The sequence below is a fragment of the Amblyomma americanum genome, chromosome 7 (assembly GCF_052857255.1).
Source record: "Amblyomma americanum isolate KBUSLIRL-KWMA chromosome 7, ASM5285725v1, whole genome shotgun sequence".
Classification (NCBI taxonomy): domain Eukaryota; kingdom Metazoa; phylum Arthropoda; class Arachnida; order Ixodida; family Ixodidae; genus Amblyomma; species Amblyomma americanum.
Genome location: NC_135503.1, coordinates 145,735,213 through 145,763,039, shown reverse-complemented (window position 1 = coordinate 145,763,039; position 27,827 = coordinate 145,735,213). Strand labels below are relative to the sequence as shown.

General features: G+C 50.3%; 1 protein-coding gene and 1 long non-coding RNA gene across 3 annotated transcripts in view; one reads left to right on the top strand and one right to left on the bottom strand.

Annotated features, from left to right (window-relative positions):
• The window catches only part of LOC144096658 (phospholipid-transporting ATPase ABCA3-like), a 203,036-nt gene that overhangs the window by 68,992 nt on the left and 106,217 nt on the right, over positions 1-27,827 (top strand). The gene's annotated exons all lie outside the window — the stretch shown is intronic.
• Positions 234-26,993, bottom strand: LOC144097517 (uncharacterized). The gene is made up of 4 exons (XR_013307039.1): positions 26,863-26,993; positions 2,848-2,949; positions 1,599-1,623; positions 234-346 (listed from the first exon to the last, which is right to left on the bottom strand). It is a non-coding gene; the product is annotated as an uncharacterized LOC144097517 (long non-coding RNA).

The following is a 27,827-nucleotide window of genomic DNA, read 5'->3' as shown; positions in this document are numbered from 1 at the left end:
TCCCCAGTGTACCTTTAAATCTGGTGGGTCGCTGGTCATCCACTTTGATCTCAATGTACTCAATGTCCCTTTAAGGCATGCAGCAGCGGTGAGGGCACGAGTCCTCTCTCTAGGCCTCAACCTTTCTATCCGTCTCTAACTTCGGCTTCAAATGCAAGGGAACACAAAGAATGGAGATGTGAGAGGAAGAAAGAACAGAGCTTTTGATTCGGCATTCCATGTGCTTTGATAATGGCGCCAAGATTTGTGAAGCAGTCAGCACTTACGCATCAAGACAACGCCAATAAGAGAAATGGTTATGATGGTGCACACAGCCAAGACGCCGAACATAATCACCCGTTGTGAGCTGCGGAGAGGAAGAGACGAAGTGAGCGCTTTGCTTCTGATAAATTAACTTGGATGAACGATCATGAGCGCATGCAAACTTGCCATGCGCGTTCGCAGCATTCCAAGTTTTAAAATTATATTCAGCGCTTATGATGGGAGCATGTGCTAGAAGCAGGAAAGTTCAAGCTTCCTATGGTGGATAAAACTCGGCGGTCATTGTTGTCCATGCCGTAGTTCTGGGCACCCCCCGACATTAAAACAAGGCCGGACGTTTCGCTTTCTCTGCGGCTGATGAAAACACCAATAGATATCATGCACAAGCTCTCTTTACCATCTTCCCCTAAACGCAGGGCGCATACCCAAATAAGAGCGCATAACTGATTATCAAGCTGGGAATATTGCACTTGAAACCTGTAATTGATTTCTCCGGTGAGTGGTCAGCTCCTAAATGACAGAATATGAACAGCTTTAGGCCTCAAAGCCTTGCATATGCCATTGTACGGACTTGGTAACCTCAATAACATAAAATGTAAACCACTCCCAGAGAATACTTCAAGCAACAGAAAGAATGTTTAAATCGTTCCCAAGCACTCACCTGAAAAGGTCTATCTTCATGAGAGCTTTTAGCATTGCCTAGTTGTGGTGATTCGGAGCATCAGCTGCCACCGGAGTATTAACGGCCTCGCCCATATTTACTGATGACTGACCAGCGCGGCTCGGGAAGCCGGGTGTGAAAGTTGTTTTCTTTGTAGCAAAGTGGCGTTTTTTCCTTTTCTTAAACTCCATCACATAAGATATCAAGTCCAAAACATCACCCAAGAACTCAGAGTGAAGGGAGGAAAGCCTTGGTATTATGGGTTAACACATCCGAATGAGCAAGCAGCTGTCTTCCACTTAAAGACGAGTGAAATTTTCGTGACAAATATCCTGTAGAACTGAATATCCTCCTCTTAGCCACGCTGCATTATGCGGCGTTTGGTTGCCACCACACGTTTGTGATCAACTGGATGCGTTTGGGTCTTGGGCATAAACTCTAGGCCAAAGCCAGCACAAATACATTTGCAGCATTTCATATGTGACTAACAAAGCATGAAAATTATTTGGATAAGATGCAACATGCCAAACTTTCTCACTCGTGAGAGATAAAAAAAGAACCGTCTGTTTTTGCTCAGGCTGTTCAGCTACATGCGGGATCCACAGCGATCCCAGGCGATGCGAGTCGCGTGACGTCAGCTTATTGCTGAGAGAAATATGGTGCCCGCGGTACTTACCCCTCGGCAGCCAATTCTTCAGGAGCTGCACAAGAGGAAAAGTAAAATCCGAACAAAAAGAAGTGCATAAGCAAAACAAAAAACACACCAAGATAAGTCTTCTCGTCTGAGCCGCCTTATCAAATAAATAGCTTGTGTTTCTGTACCTGTCATCATAGCAGTACATTATGCATTCACAGCTATGAGTAATTCAGATCTTCCAGTTGCTTTGCAATACAGAAGTTTCCTTGGTGGACAACAGTGCTGTGACAAATATCCTAACAGGTCTTTTTTCGGAACACCGAAGTACATGAAAAACAGCTTAGTCACGGAGGCCACTTCCGAATCGGATGAGTGCACTTTAGTTTTGAAGAATGTGACGCGTAACAATAAAAGCGACAAACGGCGCCACGCGTGCACCGTTTTCACAGACAGAAGTATAGCCGGACTTGCGTTCTCGGTCCTTACAGAGAATACGAGGAACGAAGAATGCAGAAGCAATGCTTGCGAAATTTTGCATGCCCGACATAGGCTGTGGTATTCTACGCCGAGTAGAAATAACACAGCCAATTTCTTCAACCCGTGTCACCCTGTGTCTGCCGAAAATAGTGACCGATGAAGGTGTCTGCTCTCTGTGTCCACTTCAAAACTTACTTTTGTGAGCAAACGCTTCATGAGTTGGCGATATGTGCTAGAAAATTGCTCGTGGAGAGCCAAGTAACTCTCACTGGCCGCAATGCAACACAGGTGCTTCGTGTAATCTCATAAAATATATTCCCTCCCTCGGGTGATTAAGCGATGCTTGTTTACAATGCTCTTCTAGATTGCACGAAACTTTTACGATTTTTTAGATAGGGTTGTACATCGCCTTAACTGGCCGTGACGCGGCGGCACATAATTGTAGTCATATCGAAAAGTTAATATTACCTTAACACCACAGGCTTCCTCGGAGAGCGTGCCTTGTCGGACACGGGAAAAAGCGCTGTGGCAGCTCAGAGCATGTGTCTAATATTTTTCTAACGCTTTATTTTCGTCGCCAGTCCCACGCATTTCTTGCGCATGTGGAAGGGCTCTTTAGTCGCTTTACACTATCTTGTCGCGCCGCCATCAACGCTTGCGACTCCTGGCCAGGCGGGATTTCTTCGCCTATCATGCACTCATCAAGTGGAGGTTCGTGGCCAGTAAATGAATGAAAGAATTTTTCTCACAGCAATCGCTCATGTTATGAAACAAGGATGTAAGCTGCACTTCATTTGTCAATGTGTCTCACCCTTGGAGCTGCTTTCGCCCTTGTTTTCGCCTTCGCCCTCCTCCTTGGTGTTGCCCTCGGCAGTCTGCGGGGCAACAGATGCAGACGCATCACCAGGAGCAGCTTGGAAAAAAAGCAATGGGGAAAAGATGTTTGACCACTGCAAACAGTATTTGATCAGTGCAGTATTTAAGCAGTTCCACTGTGAGCTCCGACATGCGCTTCACCCTAGAGCTCTTCTTGGACAACTCTGCTGTGTCGGCGTATTCCAGGTGCTAAGAATGTCACGAAAGTTTCTGCTGTTTACGTGCTCCACAGAAGGCATTCATAACATCAAACAAGTCAACAGATAATTTACGTTTACTAGAGGACGAAATCTTAAACTGGCATACCATATACAAAATAGCGCAACAGCCCACAGGGGCTAATCACGCGCGCTACTTGCACGTATTTATTATTGGGCAAATAGTTTGTGTATATTGCCTCTCCCCGTATCCTCTCTTCCGGTCCCCTCACCTCTTTTATTTCATGTCCCTATTCAGCCTGCTATCCTATATTGCCGCTGCTCCAGCTCATGTGCTTCAGGAGCGATAGCAGATGCCCGGGCTAGCAAACAATTGGCAGTGGCTTAATGTGGAGAATCCTGGAATTCTTCGAAAAGCAAGCAGGCTTCCTAAGTGTCTGAAGCTCGTCTATGGCAGCTCCGCTACACGCTTGCGACCGCCGTTCTGTATTCCGAGTATGACCTTGCGGCTATAAGGCGTATAACCAACACGCCATATATAGGAGGTGTTGGTATCGCATGGACTTACGACACCCCATAGGATGACATCACGTGGATTCACATTACCCCATCGGATGTTCTTAAGGATAAAGGTCAACCGAAAGGACGCACAATGTCAAAGGTAAACACAAAGTCGGAGGTCAATGGTAAAGTAAACATTATGGGTCAAGGTCAAGTGTTCTTAACTGTACCATATATGGCTCTGCACGGCTAACGTAGATCTGTGAAGGTCGTTGAAGGCCATTATCTAGCCTACGCGACGATTGCTTTCTTTACCTAGCGCAGTGAATCTTCTCGCTTCAAAATCTTTCCTTCCTTTATAACGCGAAAACGCTAAGGGTCCCATGTCCCATAAAAGCCGGTGTCGTCGTCGGCATCAGCGGCGTTGGCCCTGAGCGAAAAATTCCAGACGCATCAATGAATAAACCCGGCTAGGAAATTGGTCGAGTGGAGGAACCGGACCAGGGCCCCCGTAGTGCAAAACGAGCACGCTAACAACTCCGCCACGCGAGCTCCGGTTTGAAATGAACAAATGCGCATCTAGTGAATAATTTCGACCACCTGGGGATCTTTAACGTGCACTGACGTGTGCTGTGCGATGTCAGTGCACGTTAAAGATCCCCAGGTGGTCGAAAATATTCCGGAGCCCTCCACTACGGCACTCCTTCCTTTCTTCTGTCACTCCCTCCTTTATCCCTTCCCTTACGGTGCGGTTCAGGTGTCCAACGATATATGAGACAGATACTGCGCCATTTCCTTTCCCCCAAAACAATTATTATTATTATCTAGTGAACACGGTGTTTTCTTAGAATGGTGATTTAGTGGCATGTACTGTGGTGTATCCTAGTAATTATGAGCATTGAACTTACGGAATTCGCAGATGAGTGAATAGCAACCTAATTTTCCTCTACTTTTCGTCTTTGCTTGGCGCACGCGTAGCGCCATCAGGCGGCACCCATTACAACCACTCCGTCTTTCTGCTCTACGCAATGTACGCCACTGCCCCAACGTATAGTGCGCCACAGCAGCGCCTCCCGCCGTCTCGTTCGGGCGCAGTGGAGCCGTGCGGGCACGCAGAAATCACGCGGTGAGCGCCGAACAACACAGCGCACATCTAAAGCGCGTTCACCACGAAGCTTGCGGCTCGCTGCCCATTCGTTCGGCGCAGCAGCTATGCTGACGTCCGTGGCATCGGGTTTGTCGAGAACAATGTGCCGACGAACTACGACTGCAGTCCCGCGCGTTTCGGCAAGGCGCCTGGCAGCGTTTATATTGCGAGAATTACGTTTTAGAACAAATAATTACAACACAGTCATGGTTTGGACAAGTGAAGTAGTGTTGCATCGTAAGAACTACGTCTTTGTGTGACTAAAGACCGCGACAAGCAAATGCGTAGACGGTGCTAACGGGGCGCTATAACGCTATCGCGTTGCATTCTTAAAGGCGAAGCTTAAGCGTGCTCCACCACTGCACCACTGCGCCAGAAGCGGTATCGGGACTCTCAGGGATCTACGAATGTAGAGAATGACTTTCTGCATATATGGTAATTAACCCTTTATTCTATCGCGTCACACACTCAAGGCGGGGTTTGAGTGTCCCCTCTAAATTTTCATATTAGAGAGTTTTAGTTTCACGTACGTAGAGGCTTCACGTACGTAGAGCTCTTACGGGTGACCAGTGCGCATGCGCAGAACGCAAAGGGTATGCGCGAGTCTCACGTACGTACGTGAGATTCGGATTTTTACGTTGCGGTCTTTGCGTTGCTTGCGTACGTAGCGTTGACAAACATGGCGGCGCCCTGCCCGCCGCTTCACGGCGATAACAGCTTCGTCGCTAATCCCTCGAGGCGATATCGTGTTCTAAACTGTTGTATTCGCCTTCGATTCGCCCATTCTTACCCTCGCATAATGTTTCAGGCGACAAATAGCTTTTGTTTTTCAGACAGAAGGGCTATTGTTCAGCTGGTAAGCCTGACGAAGTAGCGTTGGTCGTCGTCATAGCAACCGTCTCGCTATGAATGGCTTGGCTTAAAGACTTGTCTTGGATGATTTAGGCTACCACCAGTGCCTGTGTTTCTTAGTAGATGGCGCTAGGCGTAATGCGCGGCGTGCTTCGCGTACGTGTAACTATAAGGGTTTCAAACAACCTACGTGGAAGCTACGTAGACTTTTCACGTTTGCGTACGTGAAGCCTCTACGTACGTGAAACTAAAACTCTCTAATTATTAACGCGACAGCGTTAAGGGCCCCGTGTACCAGAAAAGCCGGTGTCGTCGACGTCGGGCGTGAGCGAAACAAATCAATCCAAAATACACAAAGCGAAATATTTCGGCGTTCACTCTGTTCATTGGCGTTGGCGTTGACAATGTTCGAGATGGCAAAAGCTTTGAGGAAAGGAAGGGCGCGTAACTGGCTCCCTTGATATGCGGACGCCTCATTCGTGCTTTGATACATGTGGCGGTGGTGAGAGAGAGAGAGATGTGCCCTGAATGCATTAGCGCTGACAGCATTGTGGCTGACACGGGGCACTGCAGCAAAAGCTAGGCCGGAGCGTTCATTTGGCGATCAACCATTACCTGCAATCCACCTCCCAGGCTGGCAGGGAGGGCGCGCTGCCTATCCAGTGTGCGGAACGCAATCAAAGCAGGCTTTTGAAGTTTGACACCAACGCCACGTACATGAAAGCGAGATTGCGGTTTCTGCAAAGTTGTCAACGCCAATGAAGTGTATAAACGTTCATTTTCGCTCTCAGCGCAACACGAACGGGACACAAGACGAAGGACTAGCACAAACAGGCGCTGACTATCAACTGGTTTTTTATTAAAGAACGAAAAGCATATAAATACAAACAGTGAACTACTTATCAATCAACAAAAGTTATCTGGAAGGCACGTGGGAGGTCAGATAGCTCAATTCCCTCTCGGAAAGCGTTATGGAAGGGCTGCTGATACATTTTGTGCCGTTGTGGTGAATATAAAAAGCCTTCATTACCTCGCGCGTTAATTTATTGTTATGTCGGAACAGGACGCAAGTGTTCTTGTAATCGGGAACACATTGGCACTTTTTGCACTGGAAAGATGCCTGGGCAAGGGGCCCCCTGCAGTTCTCCTTTCTGCATGATCCTTTTCATGCCTGCATTGGCATTGCCTGCTGTGGGAGCCTGTGTGTATTTTCACCACAACGGCTGAAAATGTATCAGCAGCCCTTCCATAACGTTATCCGAGAGGGAATCGAGCTATCTGAGCTCCCACGTGCCTTCCAGATAACTTTTGTTGATTGATAAGTAGTTCGTTTGTATTTATACGCTTTTCGTTCTTCAATAAAAAAACCAGCTGATAGTTAGCGCCTCTTTGTGCTAGTCCTTCGTCTTGTGTCCCGTTCGTGTTGCGCTGAGAGCGAAAATGAGCACTTACCAACTCGCCCACATTTCCGCCTTTATGAACTGTATAAACGGCTTCTGCAAAGTTGTCAACGCCAATGAACTGTATAAACGCCGTCGGCTCGCTTGTTTTGTTTGGTTCTTGAGGAAAGGAAATGGCACAGTAACCGTCTCACATATCTCGGTGGACACCCGAACCGCGCCGTAAAGGAAGGGATAAAGGAGGGATCCTCTAGAAGCTGTTAATCGAGAGGCAATGAGGGTCATCACTTGCCTTCCCCGCATTACCCCGATCGTGGCGCTCCAAGAACATGCGCAGCTGAATACACTAGATGAGCTGGTGCAGCAACGACGCGATGCTCGCCGCCTAAAGTCAAGCCTTACACACACAACGTGTGCAATCAGGGCTTATGCTTCATCGCACTCCATTCTACAGCCGCCCCCGCCAGTTCTTCCTCCTTGGCGTTTTGTGCAGCTAAGCGAAAACAAGCCAACTCATCTACGTCGGCCATCATCTGCCCGCGCGGCATCGGCGTTTCGCGACTGAATTACAGAGCAAGGCGCCAATCTGCCGCATGGCTCCGTCGTTATGTACGTTGACGCAAGCATCCAGGCCTGCGAAACAACAACGGCAGCTTACAGTCCTTGCAAGCCTGCTCTGAACAAAACGTCAAGGTTTCGCCTCTCAGGACCAAATTCTTCCTTCTGTGCGGAGATGCTCGCGGTTCAAGAGGCACTTGGCTCTGTGGCCGCCGTACCCATGCTACCCATGGCCCGCATTGTCATTCGTACCGACGCCCTTCACGTCACACGCCTACTACGACGAGTCAGTCGCACCCCAGAAATCTGTCAAGACATCCATCGTCAAGCGGCACGCATCCCGCAGGAAATTCGTATTGAGTGGGTCCCGCGTGACCTCCTGAGCGCACAAAGTCGCGCAGATTCTGCGACCCGCCTTTCAACCCCAACCTCGTCGTTGCCTCGAGTCCTCACTCTGGATGACACCATCCTCCTTTTACCAAGAAAGGAACAAGTCCGGCGCAGCACACGTGCTCTAATCCCTCCGTGTGCGGTAACCCTCCCTCGAGGTCTTACCCGTGCAGAGGAGGTTGCGCTTTGGAGGATACGGGTCAGGGTAGCACTAACTCCAGCTGTGACACGCAAGTGGCCGCAATTCAAAGATCAATATCCCCGCCCCGGGTGTCCAGCCTCCAGACCCGCTCTCTGTCATCCCCTCAGCTTTTATCCCACTATTGCGGCACATCCCCTGCATGCTCCGTATGCGGTGACCCCCACGCCACACTCTCCCATATCCTTTTCTTCTGCCCTGAGGACCCTCCCCCGCGGGAACAGCACGCCATATCGAGCTGGGAGGACTGGGAGGTCCTGCTTATGTCTGCAGAGCCGACATCGCAGCTTGCTGCGGTGACTCGGGCTGCCGACGTCATGTCCCGGCATGACCTACTTGTTGCAGTACGGGACCGCGCAGTGGCCCAGGGACCCAGCTGGGTCTAAAACTCACTTGCTCAATAAAGTTTGTCTGTCTGTCTGTCTGTCTGTCTGTCTGTCTGTCTGTCTGTCTGTCTGTCTGTCTGTCTGTCTGTCTGTCTGTCTGTCTGTCTGTCTGTCTGTCTGTCTGTCTGTCTGTCTGTCTGTCTGTCTGTCTGTCTGTCTGTCTGCAAGAACAGAGACTGTGAGACGGATATCCACCACCTGTTGTGTAACTGCCCGGCGCTGAAGCTGACGAGAATTCGGCACCTGGCGGTCGGGTTCGAACCCGGGAACTCCGGATCAGTAGTCGAGCGCCCTAACCACTGAGCAACCGTGGGGGGCGGGAGGTACCCGCCGCGGTGGCTCAGTGGTTAGGGCGCTCGACTACTGATCCGGAATTCCCGGGTTCGAACCCGACGCGGCGGCTGACTTTTTATGGAGGAAAAACGCTAAGGCGCCCGTGTGCTGTGCGATGTCAGCGCACGTTAAAGATCCCCAGGTGGTCGAAATTATTCCGGAGCCCTCCACTACGGCACCTCTCTCTCTTCTGTCATTCCCGCCTTTATCCTTTTCCTTACGGCGCGGTTCAGGTGTCCAACGATATACGAGACAGATACCGCGCCATTTCCTTACCCCAAAAACCAACTATTATTATTATTATTATTATTATTGTTAGTGGGACTCTCACCGGACAATCCGGATTGCTGTAGTGCCTGGACACAGGGTCCATATCATCGTTCACTTCTTGATTTCATCAAATCAGCCCACCATTTTTCATTTATTTAAGCATCTTACTCATCTCTCACTTCATAGTTTTTATGCCCTGAGGCAATAAACATCGCTTCAAAAAATATGAAAGGAGGGAAGGAAAGAAAAAAGAGAAAACTGAATTGAAAGTTGGATTTGGAGGAAAGGCGCGGCGCTGCGCAGCGGCGGAACACCTGTGTCTCGGTGTTACTAGTGGCGCATGCGCAGTATTGTCTAAGGAGCGAGAAAAGAAATATCCGCGGCGAAACGCGCGTTATGACGTCAGTTAACTGCCACGGCGAAATCGCTAGTTCGCGGCCAGTTGTCACATATATTAAGGAGACTAAATTAAATATTAAAGGAAAGAGGTGTGAAGAAGACGACGTGGATTAACCGAAGAATAAAGATGAAGAAGCATTAGGTGAGGTGGAGAGAGTTGATTGCTGGAGAAGTATTCGGTGAGGTGGAGAGAGATGATTGGTGAAGAAGCATTCGGTGAGGTGGAGAGAGATGATTGGTGCAGAAGAGAAGAAGACGACCACGAGGCTTGCGTGGACTAACGCCAAGGCTATAAAAGGGCGAGCGAGAGCGAGGCACGGGGGGGAGGAGCAGAAAAGCGGAGGCTCCGGTGGGTCAGGGACACATCGGCTGGAACAGAGCGACGCCGGCTACTGCTCCGGATAGCTCGCGTTCTACGGTTTCGCATCGTGGACTTCCTGCCGTGTCTGAGCCCGTTGCGAGGATTCAACGCAGGATGCTACCACCTGCTACGACCAGGGGTGTCTCCAGCGCTGTTGCCGCTCATCCGGGTGGTGCCCCCAACGCCAACAACACCGGCATCGCCTCCACGGGTGCTTGGACCTGGAGCTTATACGACGTAGCCAGCGACGCCGCCAGCGACGCCAGCCCAAGCACCTCGAACACCGCCTCGACGCCGGCTACTGGATCCATACAATGCCGCAGCCGCACCGAAACAACCGTGAGCACGAACCCCGACCGCTAATAGTAGAACGCTACTAGTAGACGCTGTAGCATTGTGCCCGGTTTGTGTGTATTTATGGTCTTTGTGTTTTGCGTTAGTTTTGTTAGTTTAGTGTTCTACTGTGTGTGTCACGTAGGGCGTAATAAATGTGCCTTTGTGTGGGTACACCCGTCGCCTAGTCCATTCTCTCGGTCCGAGTGTTCTCCGGGGAGATCCGTGACATCAACAAATCTTTCGCTTTAAAATCCCTCCTCCTCTTTTTACTTCTCCTCCTCCACCTCGCAATGTACGCCACTGCCCCAACAGAAAGCGCGCGACGGCAGCGCCTCCCGCTCGTCTCGTCCTGGTGCAAAGGGGCCGTGCGGGCACGCAGGAATCACGCGGTGAGCGGCGAACAACTCAGCGCACATCCAAAGCGCGTCCACTACGAAGCATGCGGCATGCTGCCCTTTCGTTCGGCGCGAAAGCTATGCTGGCGTTCGGGGCATCGGGCTCGTCGAGAACGACGTGTCGACGAACCACGACTGCAACTTAAGTCCCGCGCGTTTCGGCAAGGCGCCTTGCAGCGCTTCTACATGGTTTGCCGCTCCGCGTGTCCCTTTCACCATACATAACAGAGTGATTTGTCAAGCGGGCGAGGCCTCGCGCCGAACGGGCGATGGCGTTCCGTGAACTCCCTGGCAGTTCTGCAACACGCTGTCCCATTCCACTCTTAAAGGCGAAGCTTAAGCGTCCTTCAATTTAGGGGGGAAAGGAAATGGCGCAGTTCTGTCTCACAGCTCGCCGGACACCTGAAACGCGCCGTAAGGGAAGAGATAAAGGAGGGACCGAAAGATGTAAGGAAGAAAGTGGTGCTGCACTAGAGGGCTCCAGAATAATTTAGATAACCTCGGGATGTTTAACGTGCACTGAGATCGCAGAGCACATGGACGCATTATTTGTTTATCGCGGCAGGTTGGTCACCCAATGAACGCTGTGGCCTATTGCTCCAGTGCCGCGTGTCTGCCACAATTTTGCCAATGATATTGCATGCAGCCCACATCTCTCTCTCTGACCACTGTCACGTACTTCAAAGCACGATTGAAACCCCTTCCTCTCAACGTCCATCCCCAATATCACATCCCTCGCCACGTAGCTCACGCTAATGCCCTCCATAAGTATTATGGGCAATAATTGTTTTTTTGGGAAAGGAAATGGCGCAGTATCTGTCTCATATATCGTTGGACACCTGAACCGCGCCGTTAGAGAAAGGATAAGGGGGGAGTGAAAGAAGAAAGGAAGAGGAGGTGTCGTAGTGGAGGGCTCCGGAATAATTTCGACCACCTGGGGATCTTTAACGTGCACTGACATCGCACAGCACACGGGCGCCTTAGCGTTTTTCCTCCATAAAAACGCAGCCGCCGCGGTCGGGCTCGAACCTGGGAACTCCGGATCAGTAGTCGAGCGCCCTAACCACTGAGCCACCGCGGCGGGTGAACACAAAACTAACAAAACTAACACAACACACAAAGGCTATAAATACAGACGACCCGGGCACACTGCTACCAGCGTCTACTACTAGCGTTCTACTATTCGTTGTCGGCGTTCGTGCTCACGGTTGGCTCGGTGCGGCTGCGGCGTTGTATGGCTCCCGTAGCCGGCGTCCAGGCGGCGTTCGGCGTGCTTGGGCTGGCGTTGCTAGTGGCGTTCGACGTGATTGGGCTGGCGTCGCTGGTGGCGTCGCTGGCTGTGTCGTACAAGCTCCCCGTCCAAGCGCCCGTGGAGGTGATGCCGATGTCGTTGGCGTGGGGGCACCACCCGGATGGGTGGCAACAGCGCTGGAGACACCCCTGGCCGTAGCAGGTGGCAGCGTCCTCCGTTGACTCCCCGGAACGGGCTCAGGCACGGCAGGAGGTCAACGATGCGTTGCCGTAGAACGCGAGCTCACCGGGGCAGTAGTCGGCGTCGCTCTCTTCCAGCCAAATTGTCCCTGACCCGCCGGAGCCTCCGCTTCTCTGCTGTTCCGCCCCCCCCCCCCGGGCCTCGCTCTCACTCGCCCTTTTATAGCCTCGGTGTTAGTCCACGTATGCCTTGTCGTCGTTTTCTTTTCTTCTCCACCAATCATCTCCCTCCACCTCACCGAATGCTTCTTCTTTCTCTTCTTTATTCTTCGGTTAATTCGCGTCGTCTTCTTCACACCTTTTTCCTTTAAAGTTTAATTTAGGTCCCTTAATATATGTTACACAAAGCCTCGGCCATGGTGTTAGAATAGGTTAGGTGTACGAACGAGTCTCGCTGGAGCGGCGCGCCGCAGATCGTAGATCGCCTGGCTCACAACCATCGACAGGACACGGACGCCTTCCTCGCCCAGGTGAAATGCACCTATACAACCCCCGGTCTCCCTTGCAAGTATCCTGCTTATGCGGGCCCACCCCAGCCCGAACTTGACGCCCTTATTACAGAATCAAAATTTCGTGCCGCCCTATTGAAATTACGGAATACCGCTCCCGCAGATGATCAAATTACCAATGCAGCTATCAGAAATCTTGACGATGCTTCCATCTCTGACATAGTCAACTACTTTAACGAATGTTGGATGCAGGTACTCTCCCTGCCTCGTGGAAGCATGGAAAAATTATTTTTATTCCTAAACCCCTCGATCATATCACCCTAGAAAACATCCGCCCCATTTCTCCTACATCCTGTCTAAGCAAGGTCTTCGAGGACATAATTCTTGCTCGGCTAACAACGTATATGGAAGACAACCACCTTTTCCCCCACAGTATGCTCGGTTTTCGTGCGCATCTATCTGCACAGGACGCCCTACTTCAAATTATGCATGACGTGCTTGATGATACCATCCCCCACCACACTAAAGCTATCCTGGCAGTTGACCTCACCAAGACATTTGACAGAATTCGACACGATGCCATCTTACGGGAACTGCAGGCTGTACAGGTAGGTCCTAAAAGCTATATCTACGCTTGCGCGTTTCTCTCCGGCCGCACTGCCTCCCTGCACATAGATCAGATTACCACATCCCCTTATACACTCGGAGAGCTCGGAACGCCTCAAGGGGCGCTCCTTTGTCCCCTTTTCTTTAACGTTGCTCTCATCCCCATAGCTCACAAACTGGCTCTAATCCCACACCTAAAGCATGCCCTGTACGCTGGTTATATTACCACATGGACCACTCATGGCTCTGACCGGGAAAGTGAGGAAACTCTTGAGTTAGCAACAGACACCATCTCCTCTCACGCGTCATCCATCGCGCTCGAATGTTCCCCATCTAAGTCCGCGCTCTTCCTAATTAGGCCAAGATCTGGCGCTAACTCGCCCATCCAAATCAATTTAAAAGGATCCCCCATCCCCATCACACCCGCCCTCCGCATCCTTGGCCTCCACTTGCAAGATTCTGGAAGAAATGAACATACGCATAAAGACTCAAGGCCTGCACGCAATCCGTGTTGCACCTTCTACGCCGAGTTTCCTCCCTTAACAAGGGTTTAGACGAAGCGGACAGCATGAAAGTAGTGCACGCATTTTCGCTTAGCCGTATTCTATACGCAACCCCATATCTCAAAATGAACCGCGCGGAAACCGAACGCGTGAACGCAATGATCCGCCTTGCGACTAAGGGAGCCCCAAAACTACCTCGTAGCACTAGCACAGCCAAACTTCTTGCACTAGGCATGCATAACACCATTCAGGAACTAGTTGACGCGCACCTTCAGACACAGCACCTTAGACTTGCCACGAGTTCCACTGGCCGCCATATACTCTCTTCCCTTCGCATCAACATACCCGCTAACCAGTCAACCCTTATAGCCATCCGTCGACACATCCATGCACCTCTCGTTGTAAAACCCCTTCCTCGAAACGTCCATCCCCAATATCACATCCCTCGCCGCGTAGCTCGCGCCAATGCCCTCCATAAGTAATATGGGCAAGCCCACGATGCCGTTTGGGTAGACGCCGCATGTGCAGCGCATGAAGCGGTAGCAGTTGCCTACAATCCAGCCCTACCTCACCCCCTAACTCACCGTCTTCCCTCGGTCTCTACGCTTGAGGAGGCAGAGGAGACCGCCATCGTCCTCGCCCTTGCACATTCGGACGCCAAATAAATCTTCAGCGACTCCAAAACGGCTCTGTCCAACTTTGCCAGGGGCAGGATTCACGCCCCTGCCTGGCAATTGTTGAACACCCCCTACCCAAAATTTACCACGCAGAGTAGAGCTTCAGTGGGTGCCGGCTCACTCTGGGTATACACAGGCATAAAAAAATTCTGACGGCACTTAAGTCTGCTTACGTGCAAGGAATAAAAGTGGAAGCATGGAACTTTATAGAACGCGGGTTTTTGCTTTCGACCCCTGTACGCTTATCAAAATTTTTGTTACTTTTTTATTTTTATAATTTTCGTTGATAATAATTTGTTATACTTTATTTTCCTTTCTATTTTTATTTATATTCATTTTTATTCTTGTGTTTGTGCTTTTCATTGCTTTACTTTTAGTTTACTTTTGATGCGGTCATTTGATTGACAGGAGAGGCGGACACTTCCTGCCAATACAAACTTTCGGCGGAATAATGAGGCTAACAAGCCGTTCGCCGTAACAGTTGGCTGATTTTTTCACAGCGACGCTGTTTAAGCCGGAGGTTCTTCCAATAGTCGTGCGCAGCGGCCCGTGCGCTGTGCGCAGCGGTGGCTGTGTTCGCAGTAATGAGGTCACCTACGGGTTCCTGACGCCCCATGTCGGAGCGCACAACACAAAAAAGTCGCCCTTGGGGTCGTTGCGTAACCACTTGGAACAATGAAAGCACCTGTACTCCGGCGCCCGACGTCAGAGCGACCGTTTTTCCGACGAAGATAGATGGGGCCACGGAAAAATATTCTCCCCGTAGGAGAGGAAGCGCGGCGCTAAAGTGCCACTACAGCTTGGCCAATCCCCCCGCGTGGGTACGTGCCATAATTACTGAGGGAAAGAAGAAGCTAACGTGCCGCTGCTCAAGAACAGGTGCGACGACTTCGGTCAAATCCCGGATATCGTGCGGATGAATATGCCTCAAGGTGTCAGTGAGTTCCAAAAAAAGAATTAGATTGGTACTGATACACTTGTACGTTCTCATGACTGAGCTCGTTAACATTGGGAGGAGGGGGGTTACTATGGACGACAACAAAAAAAAATGACGAGTATAACCATGGTTAACTTAGTCGAACGAATCAGCATCGATATGTCGTCAATCTTACACGGTCAGCTCGGACCCTAACAATAAAGTACGGGCAATCGAGCGGGCCAATGAGGTCGCCGCCAGCCATTTGCTAGCGCTCATCTAGTATGTGTCTTTTGCAACCTGCTCTCGACGGAATGAATGTTTTACAGTCAAATCCAGTCTGCCCTGCATTTTTTTGGTGGTCAAAATTATTCAGGAGACCTCCACTGCGGCGCCTCTTTCTCTCTCCTCCTTTCACACCCACCTTCCTCCCTTCGCTTATGGCGCGGTTCCGGTGTTCACCGGCATGTGAGGCAATTACTGCGGAATTTCCTTTCCTCAAAACCAATTTTCATTTTCCTAAATGCCAAAATAATTGGTTATCGGAAAAAAAATTCAATTATATAATAATAATAATTATTAATATTATATAATTGAATTTTTCTTCTGACAATCAAAATCAATTTTCATTTTCCTAAATGCCAAAATAATTGGTTATCAGAAAAAAAATTCAATTGCAAATTGGTTTTCGTGGAAACGAAATGGCGCCGTATCTGTGTCATATATCGTTCGACATCTGAACTATGCCTTAAGGAAGAGATAAAGGAGGAAGTGAAATAAGAAAGTAAGAAAGATGCGGCGTAGTGGAGGCCTCCGGTATAATTTCGGCCATAATAATTTCTGGGGATCTTTAACGTGCACTAACATCGCACAGCACACAGCGCCTTAGCGCTTTGCCTTCGTAAAAACGTAGCCGCCGCGCTCGGGTTCGAACCCTGGAGCTCCGGATCAGTAGCTGAGCCACTGCGGCAGGTGAAGTTTGTGGTGAAAAACCTTATTTAGCGAACGCCAAAAAGAAAAGAAAATTACGAAGCGTCAACTGTCTGGGTGGCCTACCAGCCGCCAGTCGTGGCCTCCATGTCATGCTTTGCGGCGACTTCCGCATTCCAGGCAGTAAGCCGCCGTTGAATATATGGCTCCAAGCTGGCCAAACCAGCATCCCAGAGCTGCAGACTCTATGTGCCACTAGGCGGGGTGCAAAAGTGCCGGATATGAGTAAAGAATGTGAGCATAGTCTGCTCGGGAGTGGCTGCAGAGCATCCATTAGGGTGAGAAGGCACTGGGGTGAATAAGGACAAGGTTGGCAGGAGAGAGGAAAGTGCGGGCCTGTAAATGGCGCCACGTGCTCTTTTGAAGCTTAGAGAAGGACTTGCGAGGGGAATTAATGAATGAATGAATGAATGAATGAATGAAAAATTTTTTGCCGACTGAGAAGGAGCCTCCATAACCCCGGTGCCGGCACGCAGGCCTGGGATGTGGGTAAGGGATGCTCCGCAGACTAAGGACAAGTAAGGATGCATCGCTTCTTCCCGGCCTCAGCCGCCAGGCGTATGGCTGGCTGCCGGATGGTGGGGTCCTCGCTCCGCAGCGAAGCTTCCCAGGCTTCTTAACTGTTCATGTTGAAACCGGCGCAAGGGGAATCGCCACATTCCCAAATTTTGTGATGATTCCGCTACCACAACAATTTTTCATTTTTAATCTTTTTCATCCCTGCTGTGTGCCAGGTAGGCCTAGACTGGGCAGATGTAATTCCAGCTTGTAACCGCCTCCTAATGCGCGCCACATTATTGGAGAGGGACCATTCTAAGGGTGCAATTATCTTTCTGTGTAACTTATAGTGTTCGGTAAGCTCAGGGTATCTAATGATGGAATCTTTCGTACCCTTGCATCCGGGCTGTTCAACTGCAGCTCGATTGTACACATATCGAGCAAGTGCTTGTGCAGCCCCGTTGCCACGATAGATTCGTGCGCAGGTATCAATATTATGGATATTTTTCGATCGATTGGGTTTATTGAGAGGACGCATCTCGCTTCCTCTGAAATTCTACTTTTTGCAAAATTCCAAATGTCTGTTTTGCTCTAGCTAATTATTATGTTCGCTCCGCTCAGGTGCCACCGCAAGCGAGCGCTATTCCCTGCTACGGCCGAAATTATTTCTCGGGTGCGTGATGAGGCCGAAATTTTGGGTGTACCGTCTCCACCTGCCGCTGCTAATACTGCCGCTCCATGTGTTCTGCCTGACGCGTCGAGACAGGCTTCTTCCCCGGCTGTCTTGTTTTCCATATTTTTGGCAATGGTTTTTGCTCTGTCTTCTCTATGTTCTCTTTTTTATATCGGGTGCATGTTTATCGGTAGAAGTGGGGTCAATAAATACTTCCTCGTGTCTAGGGGAATGTCTGTTTTTTTGTGTCAGCCTGTCTGGTTGGAGGCGAGCGAGGGATCGGCGGGAGTTCCGATGCTGAAGGGTGATGTCATGGAATGCGATGAGAGAAGGATAGATGGATGAAAAACTTTATTAGCTAGCTAGTTTGCACATTTAAAATCTCAGGGCCACCGAACAGCCCACACATTACGCGCATGTGTCCTGGCCACGTAGGGCCATGGCACTGTCACCCCGGTTCACGCACAGAAGTTGGGTGTCAGGGTTCTGCGACACAAGGACGGCCTCCCATTCCTCCCATGTTCCGAAGCGGGCTTTTAATGCGGGAAAGGATCTGCAGGGCAGCTGAAGAGGACGTGGTCCAGGGTGGCATGCGATTCTCCGCAGTGAGTGCACACTCTGGGGAAACAAGGCGGAAGTAGGAGAGGACCTGAGAGGTGGGAAGAATTCGGGTCTCGAGTCGCCTCTAAGGAATTTTTTGGGAGTAGGATAGGCGGGTATGGGGAAGGTGGCAGAGTTGGTGGGCGAGGCGTGCTTGTTGTGTGAGTTCTGTGAGTGTGTGTCCCCGCTTTATCGACAAATCACGGCTTGAGTCGCCAATTTCACGGCAAATAAGCCTTTCGGCTCTGCTGTCAGCGGACTCATTTCCGGGATTTCGCCAGCACCCACACGAGCTCAATATGCCTACCGGAATTTAGGGTGCACATTCTCAATATCTGCCACGCGGGAGGATAGATGCGTCCGCGGGCGAAGTTAAGAATGGCTGTTTTGGAATCGCTAACTATATAAGCTGCATTTTGTTGCGCGATGGCCATTGCTATAGCAGCTTCCTCTGCTTCTTCAGGGGTACATGAGGGGACTATGAAGTGGGTGAGGGTGGGGGGGCTCCTGGATGCGGCAGCCACAGCTACGGAACGCTCTATGCCACACGCGGCGTCCACCCAGCGCACATCTTCTGAAGTGCCATATTCTTAATGAAGAGCTTTGGCTCGCACGACTCGCCGAGATGGATGGTGTTCTGGGTGGACGTTCTTCGGAACGGGTTTGATGATCAAGGCGACGTGCATGGCGCGAGAGAAAGAGAGAGATCCAGTCTGTAGCACGTGCGGCTGAGCGAATTCCCAGAGTCCAATATGTGCCACCCTGTTTCCGTGCCGAGGTAATTTGTGTGTTGATGTGCCTCTATAGGTTCTTGTATAGTGTTGTGCAGTCCTAATTTTAATAACCTCTCCGTGCTAGTGCACTTTGGTATGTTGGGTGCTGTTTTGGTAGCAATGAGGATTAGAGCATTTATTTTTGAATTTATCCGCACGGGAGAGGTTCAGGTAAGCTGCAATGCTGCAAAGGCATGCAGCATCTTGCGATTGTCTGCTTCATCTACACCGGCATTTAGACCGGTTTAGACTAGTGTGAAACCCTTGTAAGAAGACGGATGACGAGGTAAGCGGACTGTTTTAGCGCTTTTAGCTAGGTGAGATTGTTTTCATCATGCCATGTAAATGCAGTCCAAGAATGCGGAAAGTAGATGTTTGCGGTATGGGAGGGTCATGCAGGTAAATCGTGATGGGGCGATAGGAACATGCCGCGGCCGAATTATGAGGAGTGCTAATTTCGCGGAGAAGCATTCATGGCCAATGCTTGCCGCGTGGGCGGCGATAGCTGTAGCTTCTTAAGTGTCGATTCTATGTCGCCATCCGAGCCGAATGTCGTCCTGACCGTTATATCATCCGTGTAAAGTGTGTGTCCCAAGTGCGGGATGCGGCTTAGAGCTTTCGACAGGAGAATGAGGGTGAGGTTGAAGAGGAAGGGTGATAACACTGCCCTGGCGGGGTGCCAATGTTAACAGGTGATAAAGAGGGGGTCTGTATAAGATCGATATGCAGGAAAGCGCTGCGGCCGTTCATGAAGGCCCGGTTATAATTATAGGTCTTAGGCCCTAACTTCAGCTCTTGTATGCCATGCAGGATGACGCTGTGCGTAACTTTGACAAATGATTTGATGAGGACTACTGCCAGGATTCTTCTGATCTGTTGTACATATCATTGACGATAGCGGTTGAAATCTGCAGCAGACGGCTTGTGCTGAGAGCTGCGCTGGAAATACAACCAAGATAGGGGGATAAATTCCATGGGATTCTATATGTTGCGTGGACGAGTGAAGATGTCATGCTCAAACAGTTTGCTCAGGCACAAAGTCCGCCATATGCGATGGAAATTTTTGGAATCAATGAGCTCATTGCTTTTAGTGATGAAAATTATTTTCCTGTGCTTCCATTCACCAGGAAGCTCCTCCATTTCCCAGCACTCATTGAAGTGCTCTGTGAGAAGATAAATAGAACGGTCATCTAGATTTCTCAGCATGACATTTGTGATTTAGTCCTCACCAGGGGTTGAGTCCGGAGATTAATGGGGGTTGCTCTGACTTCAACGTTCATAGTCGGGGCGTGGAGGCAGGGTTGATAGTGGCGTATGTAGTCGGGATAAGAGACTGCTTGGCCTACCGTGGTATAGTTCGGTTTAAGTTGGAGTAATAGTGCTTGGTGATTATATCAATTTTGATAGATAAGCCTTTTGAGGAAAAGGCTGGTTTGCTTTTAGTTTGAGTGGGGGTCTATCATATGTAGTAGAAGCTGCGAGGTCCTGGGGGAGGAGAGATTGCATTGAAAGCCGTCACATAATTGGAGTCAGCTCGATTTACTGAGTGCGGCACTGTGCTCGTTAAATTTTGTAGTTTCGCCAGTTTCAGTTAGTTTCCTATTATGTTCCTGGTTTTTCCAGCGAGTGGGAATACCCTTATGCGCTTGTAGCACGTTTTTTAAGCGACTATCTACAAAGGGGGTCTCGGGAGTAGAACCTAACGTTTGCGTGAATGCCTGGACATCCTCTTGGAGCTCTGTCATCCATGTGTGTAGGTCAAAAAGCAATTCGAATGTTTTCGCCTTTCTGTGCTTTTGAAGATTATGCCAGCTAGTTATCCGAACACAGCAGTTAGCTTTTTACCGAAATCAAGGTCTATAGTTATAATATAATGATCGCTGTCCAGGGTCTCATGTGAGTTCCTCCAGAACGGTGCTGGAAGATTGCGGCAGAAAGCGAGATCTGGGCTAGTGTCGGCGGTGACACTATTGCCGATTCTTGTGGGTGTGCTGACAATATTATATATAGGCAGGCCGTGCATCTGAAGGTTGTGGTACAATTCCGCTCCTCTCTTGTTGGTGCGCGTGTACCCCGAGTTTATATGTGCGCAGTTAAGTCCCCCAACATAATGAATGGGTCCTTGTTTTCAGCGGTGGAGGCAGCTTCAATGAGCGCTTGCCTCGGAAGGAGGTAACAATTGAGGATGAAGAGGGGATGATATCTGTGAGTGGCCGGGATTAATTCTGGAAATGTGTGGGCAACCGGAGAGGTTAGTGCATGAGAAGTGTACGGTACAAAATGTAGAATATACGTGACAACCCTGGGGTTTAGAGTGATGTCAGATGATACTACAGCGCATCGTGGCAGTGACAAATTTGTGCTAGCATCCTGGAGCGCTTCTATATCAGGGGGTGTGGAGGAAGCAGAGAGGAGCTGTTGCAGGGGGCCTCGTTTGCGGCGAAACCCCCTCAGTTTCATTGTGGGATGCCTAATTGGAGATTATTGCCAGTCATCAGGGCCATGCTACACGGTAGGGGGTGAAAGATGGGATTTGCTATGGGGTGGCTGGCTGTGCTATGTGAATACATTGCAGCAATTGTGGAATTTGTTGTAGAATGGTCGTAGTTGCCTGACTGAAAATCGTTTTTTTAAGCTTAGTGATCACAGTTTCAATGTAAATTTGAGTCCGAGCCAGACTATTCGCATCCAGCTATTGGGCGAAGCTTTTGAATTTCGAATTCTTATCATGAATGTCGTCTGGCTTGCGTTTATTTTGTGGAGGGGTTGAAGATGGTTCTGCTGTTGGTTTAGAGGTTAAGGATAATGGAAAGAGAGAGGGCAGATGGACAGTATAATGGATAAAATTAATGGATGCCCTGAGATGCCTTACCTCTTGCCGCCGGAGCGCTAGCTCTTCTTCCCGCTTAGCGGTTTAGGGGTAGTGGTGGCTTTGGTCAGGCTCGCTGGTGGTCTTGATGAGGCACTAGCGGTGGAAAGTGATTTAACGGAGGCACTGCTTGTTTGAATTTCGGCATGGTCTGTCGTCGAGGCTAGAGAGTCTTAGCTTCGCACGAGCCTGTGCCGGTAAAGTGTTTCCCACCACAGAGCATGCATCTCGGCGTTCAAGGGGCCTCTTGAGTGGTGTGCTTTTCACCACACCGCGGGCAGATTGCAGCTTTCGGGACGGAACATACGTCGTACCTGAGATCACGTTTCCTGCAATTTGTGCAAGCGTCAGAGCTTCCCTTATTTTTAGTGCAGCGGTGTACCACACCGATGTGTTTATTGGTGCGGGGCGCAGGGCCTGAGACAAAGGTTATTAGAATAGATGCTGTTTTTTCCATGTGTCGGGCCACTATGCCTCCGGGTTCGGATACTGCAAGTCTTTCAGGATTTGCTCTGGTGTTTCATTCCACTATGCTGTGGAAATCACACCCGCGATGGCCGCGATGTACTCGGCTACAGGGTATTGCTTGCCATATAAAGTGATTTCCTGTATTTCCGCCAAAGCGGGAGCTGTTGCCTCCGCTACCGTCACCACTGTGAAGGTGTTGTGTGTGGGATGGACTCTGATATGCAATTCGCCTATCACTGAGAAGCTGACTGTCGAGCGAAGTGCCTGCCGGATGCTTGTAGCATGAAGCTTCGCCAGGGAAAATCTGCCTCGAGGGCGAAAGACGACTCGCATCGTTCCCGCCAGCAGTGCAGCGAGTTGCACACTTTTTGTACGACTGCGCGCATTATGCGCAGCAGCCGCGGAATCTAATTGAACGCGGTTTCCGAGGTTCCAGAGGCAGCGTGCGGTGGCGAACCGGCGTTGCAGGTGTTTGGCTTAGTTTGAACCGAGGCCGTTGAGGTTTGTTTTGGGGGCGAATTCGAACCCGGGGTCGGACTCTAATAAGCTCGGAGCACAGTTTTCCACTCAACAGCGTGGGTGACCGACGGGTCAATGGGCGCAACATCCACGGGCTCCTCCATGGTTGCTGGGGAGTGAGGAACGCGGCTCGCCGGCGAGGCTCGCCTCCATGAGGCGAGGCATTGCGCAGCGGCGTGGCTGCCGGAGAAGTTCTCACCGTGTAGCTCACAAAGATCATGGGGCACAACCAAAACATAGTAGTGATTAGGGTCCTTGCATGTACCTTCGTGGATCCATTGAAAGACTTGGGGGGTACTGGTAAGGATATAGCTAGAGACAGGAACCAGAAATTGGCGGTGCAGGTACAAAACACGGCCGCTCACTCAGGCCCCCACACGCGGGTCCGTCCCAGAGTGTAGAGGGCCAGCTCCGTCTGTCATCTTCCGAGCGATAGAATTTGGCGCCTCATTTGCAGGGTGCCACGCGTGAGCCGGAACCCAAATGAGTTGGAGAGGATAGGAAGGAGCGGACAAGTGCTTAAGGATGCTGCGCGCAGAAGCGGATATTCGGCCCCTTGGAAAGTTGGGGACTGCAGTCTTGGAGTCGCTGAATATGAAACGGACCGGGGTGGTATCAATGGCGGGGCAATGGTTGCCACCTCCGTGGCCGTGGAGGTACAAGAAAGAATAGTGGTGACGAAGAGAGGGGAAAGTGTATGGCTGACGGTGGCGATGGCGTAAGCAGGGTGGCAAATGTATGTTGCGGCTTCAGCATACACAGCGTCGAAATTTGAGCCTTACTGGCGCCAGAGGGTGGAGGAGCGGGGAGTTCGGCTGGTGGTGTGATACTCATGGTGCATGTTCTTGGGAAGGGGGTTGACATTGAGCATGGAGAAGTTAGAGGAGGGCATGTGGTGCGTACACAGGCAGGGAGAATAGGGGTCAAGCGGAGGGAAGAGAGAAGAGCTCTGCCGAAAGGGCTACAAGATAGGCAGTCGAGTTGTGCTGTGCGAAGGGTCTCCACAAGTTCTGAAAGAGTGGTTATAGCGTTCATCACCAGCAGACGATAATTGAGCTGGAGATGGGGAGCGCTAGAGCCGAGTTGTAGGCTTTCCGGATGAACCTACTCACATTGTCTTCCTCGGCACGAGAGATAAAGAGACAGGGGAGAGAGTACACATGGTGAGTGGGGACAAAGGCATTCACACGAAGCCCGGTGGAGTAGGAGCTCCGAATTTGATTGGGAGCAAGCGAGCCCGATTGCGCGAGCATTACCGGCGACCTCGTGCGCGCCCGCCTGGAGGACGGCCTCCATCTCTTCAAGATTGCCGGTGGTCATCCAGAGGGTGATATCATCAACGTAGAAAATATGGGAGAGGTTAGGAATGCTAGCTAGATCGCGTGCCGTAGGTAAGAGAGTGATTTTTAAGAGAAAGGAAGAAAGGACAGAACGCTAGAGGGTACCTTGATTTCCAAGAGGGCTAACTGGAGAGAAGAGGGACCCAAATGGGATATTGGCCCTGTGCCGGGCAAGAAAAGCCACGATGTAACCCTGAACATGGGGACCTACATTAAGGGTGGAAATGGCATCTAGGACAGCGGAATGAGGACGTTGTCAAATGCTTTTCTCAAGTCCAGCGCGAAGATCGCGCGAGTGCGCTTGGAATGGAGGACGGAGGACCTCTTTAGAGAGATGGAGCATGACGTCCTGGGTAGAAAGGGATCGGCGAAAGTTGAATACCGTATCAGGGAAAAGGTGGTTGTCTTCGAGGAAGCTCTAAAAGTGGTCGAGAACGACGTGCTTGAAGAGCTTACCGAGACAAGAGGTACCATGATGGAGGGCTCCGGAATAATTTCGACCACCTAGAAATCTTTAACGTGCAGGGATATCGCATAGCACACGGGCAAGGCGCGATTTGCGTCACTCCTCGGTGGACACCTCACCCACACCGTAAAGGAAGGAAGGAAGGAAGATTGGAGTGAAGCAATAAAGAGGAAAAAGTGTAGTGGAGGGCGTTTAAGAGAATCATGGTTGTTTTCGATGCAACGCCCGGTCGCCCACATCCAATGGTCCCGGCCGGGCGAAATCAAAGCTGGTTTTTGAGGAAAGAAATTGTGCAGTAACTGTCAGATCTCCACATCTCTTAAATCCACTTTTTTGTCAGCGAAATGTTTTTATATAGGCCATTTTTTGCATGGACACACATACACACCTTAGTGCTCAAACTGTCCACACACTTATGCAGATATAGGACACTGCATTACACAGTGCCACTCAACATGCCAGTCCCCTGTTACCCTCTCCTCTCCCCCACACGGTGGCCAATCCGGCTTTTCTCCCAATACCTGAAACTGCAACACGCCCTCGTCACCCTGGCCCGGGACCTGTTAAATGCCTAACATAAAGGCTGATTTTATAAGCATCGTAACAACCACCCCATCATGGTGGATACCTCAACCGCGCCTTAAACTATGCAACTGAAGTTGAGCGCGCTCGGCTACTTAGCCGGAAGTACCCGGGTTTGAACCCGGGCCGCGGCAGCCTACCGAGGCGAAAGGCAAAAGGACCCCGTGTGCGATATCAGTGCATGTAAATTATCCCTAGGTCATCGAATTATTCCCGTGGTGGGGGCGGGTCCGGAATTTTTATTTACCATTAACTGGCTGCAGTAAGCTGATTGGGTTGAGGCCATGGATCGCTAGAGACGTAGCTAAGAACACATTTATATACAATTGCTCTCAAACGTCTATGAAAACGCGCCTCGAAAAACAAGTGTTCTCATTCGGGGTATCGAAAATTCAAACAAATATTTTCTGCGGCTATATAGTGCAAGCTAATAACATCACTACCACTGCTTCACACTTGCGATTTTCACACATGGACAGGACGCTTGGGCAAGCCGTCACCTCCAGCTCGTTGGTGCAGGGACATATGTTTGAACATATGCCCATTCTTAATAAGCCCCACTGCGAAATTACGCTGTAATTCATAGCAGCACCGCGTGCAACAAACAGCTGACGCCACGCGCGGACGCAGCTTTAACGTCCGAAAGCCTGTTTCGCTGCATGTGCAAAGCGTAATTCCTGGCTCGTCGATACCTTCTCTATCCTTCGCGTGGTTCTCCCGCAGCAACGCTTCCTCGCGACAGCCTAATTTTTAACACAGGAATTTTCCTTTCACCGCTTCCACTGAGTACGCTACGGAATTTTTAACGCCTGTAAAACGAGCAAATATATTTTAAATCCCACTGTGCGCCAGTGCAAGCCCCTGGCGAGTGCTGCACTATTCGCGGTATCGGTACAGGTACTCGGGGCAAAACACTCGCGGTGGTTTATCCCTGCTTCCAAACTCTCTTAACTGACACACGAAACCCGGCTCTATACAGAGCGATATAGTTTCACGAGTATATAAAAGAAGGTGAAAGCACTGCACTCGTACCCACTTCCAAAGCGTCAGTCATATTGGTAGCATATTCGCGGCACAGCGCAAAGGCCGCGAAAGACCGAGCCATAGAGGAGCACAGTTTTCGACGGCATGCCACAAAATTTTACTCTCTGCTGCAGCGCCGCTGAAATTGCAGCAGGTCAATTTCGACCTCTAAAGCAGCGGCGAAATAGAATTCGGAGCCGACCTTAAGTAGCGCGAAACTAGAGCAGAGACACCTTGCTAAACAAACCATGTGCAAGCCAGGAGGCCGCGTTCGAACGGCTCTCGCTCACATGGTGCTAAGCCATTTCGCTCGCTTACGCCAAGCTGTAGAGCACGCAAGAAGCGGTAATGAATCCCCACTTATTTGTAGGGCACAGACACCGTTTCATCTCCTCAAGCCCTGATGACAATACACTTGTGAAGAGCAGAAATCGATTCCCAAGAGCGCAACTGACTGCGCAAAAGAGCAGGGCTTCTACTGGCAGGCGACTGCGTAGCGGCCCATGTCCGCTGACTGCGCAAAAGAGCAGGGCTTCTACTGGCAGGCGACTGCGTAGCGGCCCATGTCCGCTGACGGCCAGATCTTTCGAACTGTCAGGTGCGCACTGTCCGTTCAAGACGCCTTTTGTGCCACTTTTGGCGAGCGGAGGATGGTGGTGGTGAAAACATTTATTGGCTATAAAGGGACAGGAGGTATGCTTGGATTGGCCCTTAAGGGTGTGGTCTTACAAAGAATAGGCGCAGGCCTTAGTTCGCAATACGCCTAATACGGTAGGCGGACGGCCGCGTCAGCCTACAGTTGAATAAGAAAGTGCCGCCTACCTGCTGCCATGGCGAAGTCTCCAGCCCCGTCCGGCTTAGGCTACCCGGTCGCCGTCGCACAAGCTCCTAGGCCGTTATCGCACTAGATCACGCACTGGCTTGCACCCTGGCTCGCGCCCTGGCTCGAGCACCAGCGATCTTAGTCGTCTTCAGGAGAAGGACCAAGAAATGGCGTGCGCACCTTGCGAGCATTCCCGTTGCGAAACTTCTATTGGCAGTAGCGACGGTTGTGAAAAAAAATTGCTGATGGAATAGCTCTGTTAGGGCAGGATATACGTAGCGAGAGCGCGGCGATTTCTGGATCGGAAGAGTTAATATATGAAACAAATGCTTTCACTAGATTCGCCTTTGTTCATGATAAAACCATAATCCGCCATGGCGGAGTGGAAGAGGAAGCGGAAGCCGTTCTGTACGGCTGTGTGTTGATATGCATTCAAAATGTGAAAAATTATGTGTACGCCGACGATATTGCATGTTTTGCAACAGCAGGTGACATTCACACTCTTTATCGAACCCTGCACAATTACCCCAATGTTCTTGACAACTGGTTAGGAGGAATTCATCTGTCCCTTAATGTGAAGAAATGCGCATTGTTAGTATTTCCAGTTTCGTTCCCTGTAAATATCTGCCTGGTCTATAGAAATAACATAATACCTCAAGTTCAGACGGTGAAGTATCTCGGAGTAATATACGACTCTAGTCTTTCCTGGCGACCACAGATTGAGCAACTTTCTGCAAAAGGAGTTCCGGCCATCGGCATCCTGCCTAGGCTTTGTAGTGCTATCTCAGGCATGAGAAGGCATACACTTCTGATGATTTATAAAATGTACGTCCGCCCAATTTTGGAGTTGGGTGTGTCTTATTCTCAGGAGCTCCTGCCTATAAACTTCGCCCTCCTGTGCTGTTGGAGCGTAAGGCGTTGCGCCTCTGTCTGGGGCTTCCAAAATATGTCGCCAATGCTGTTG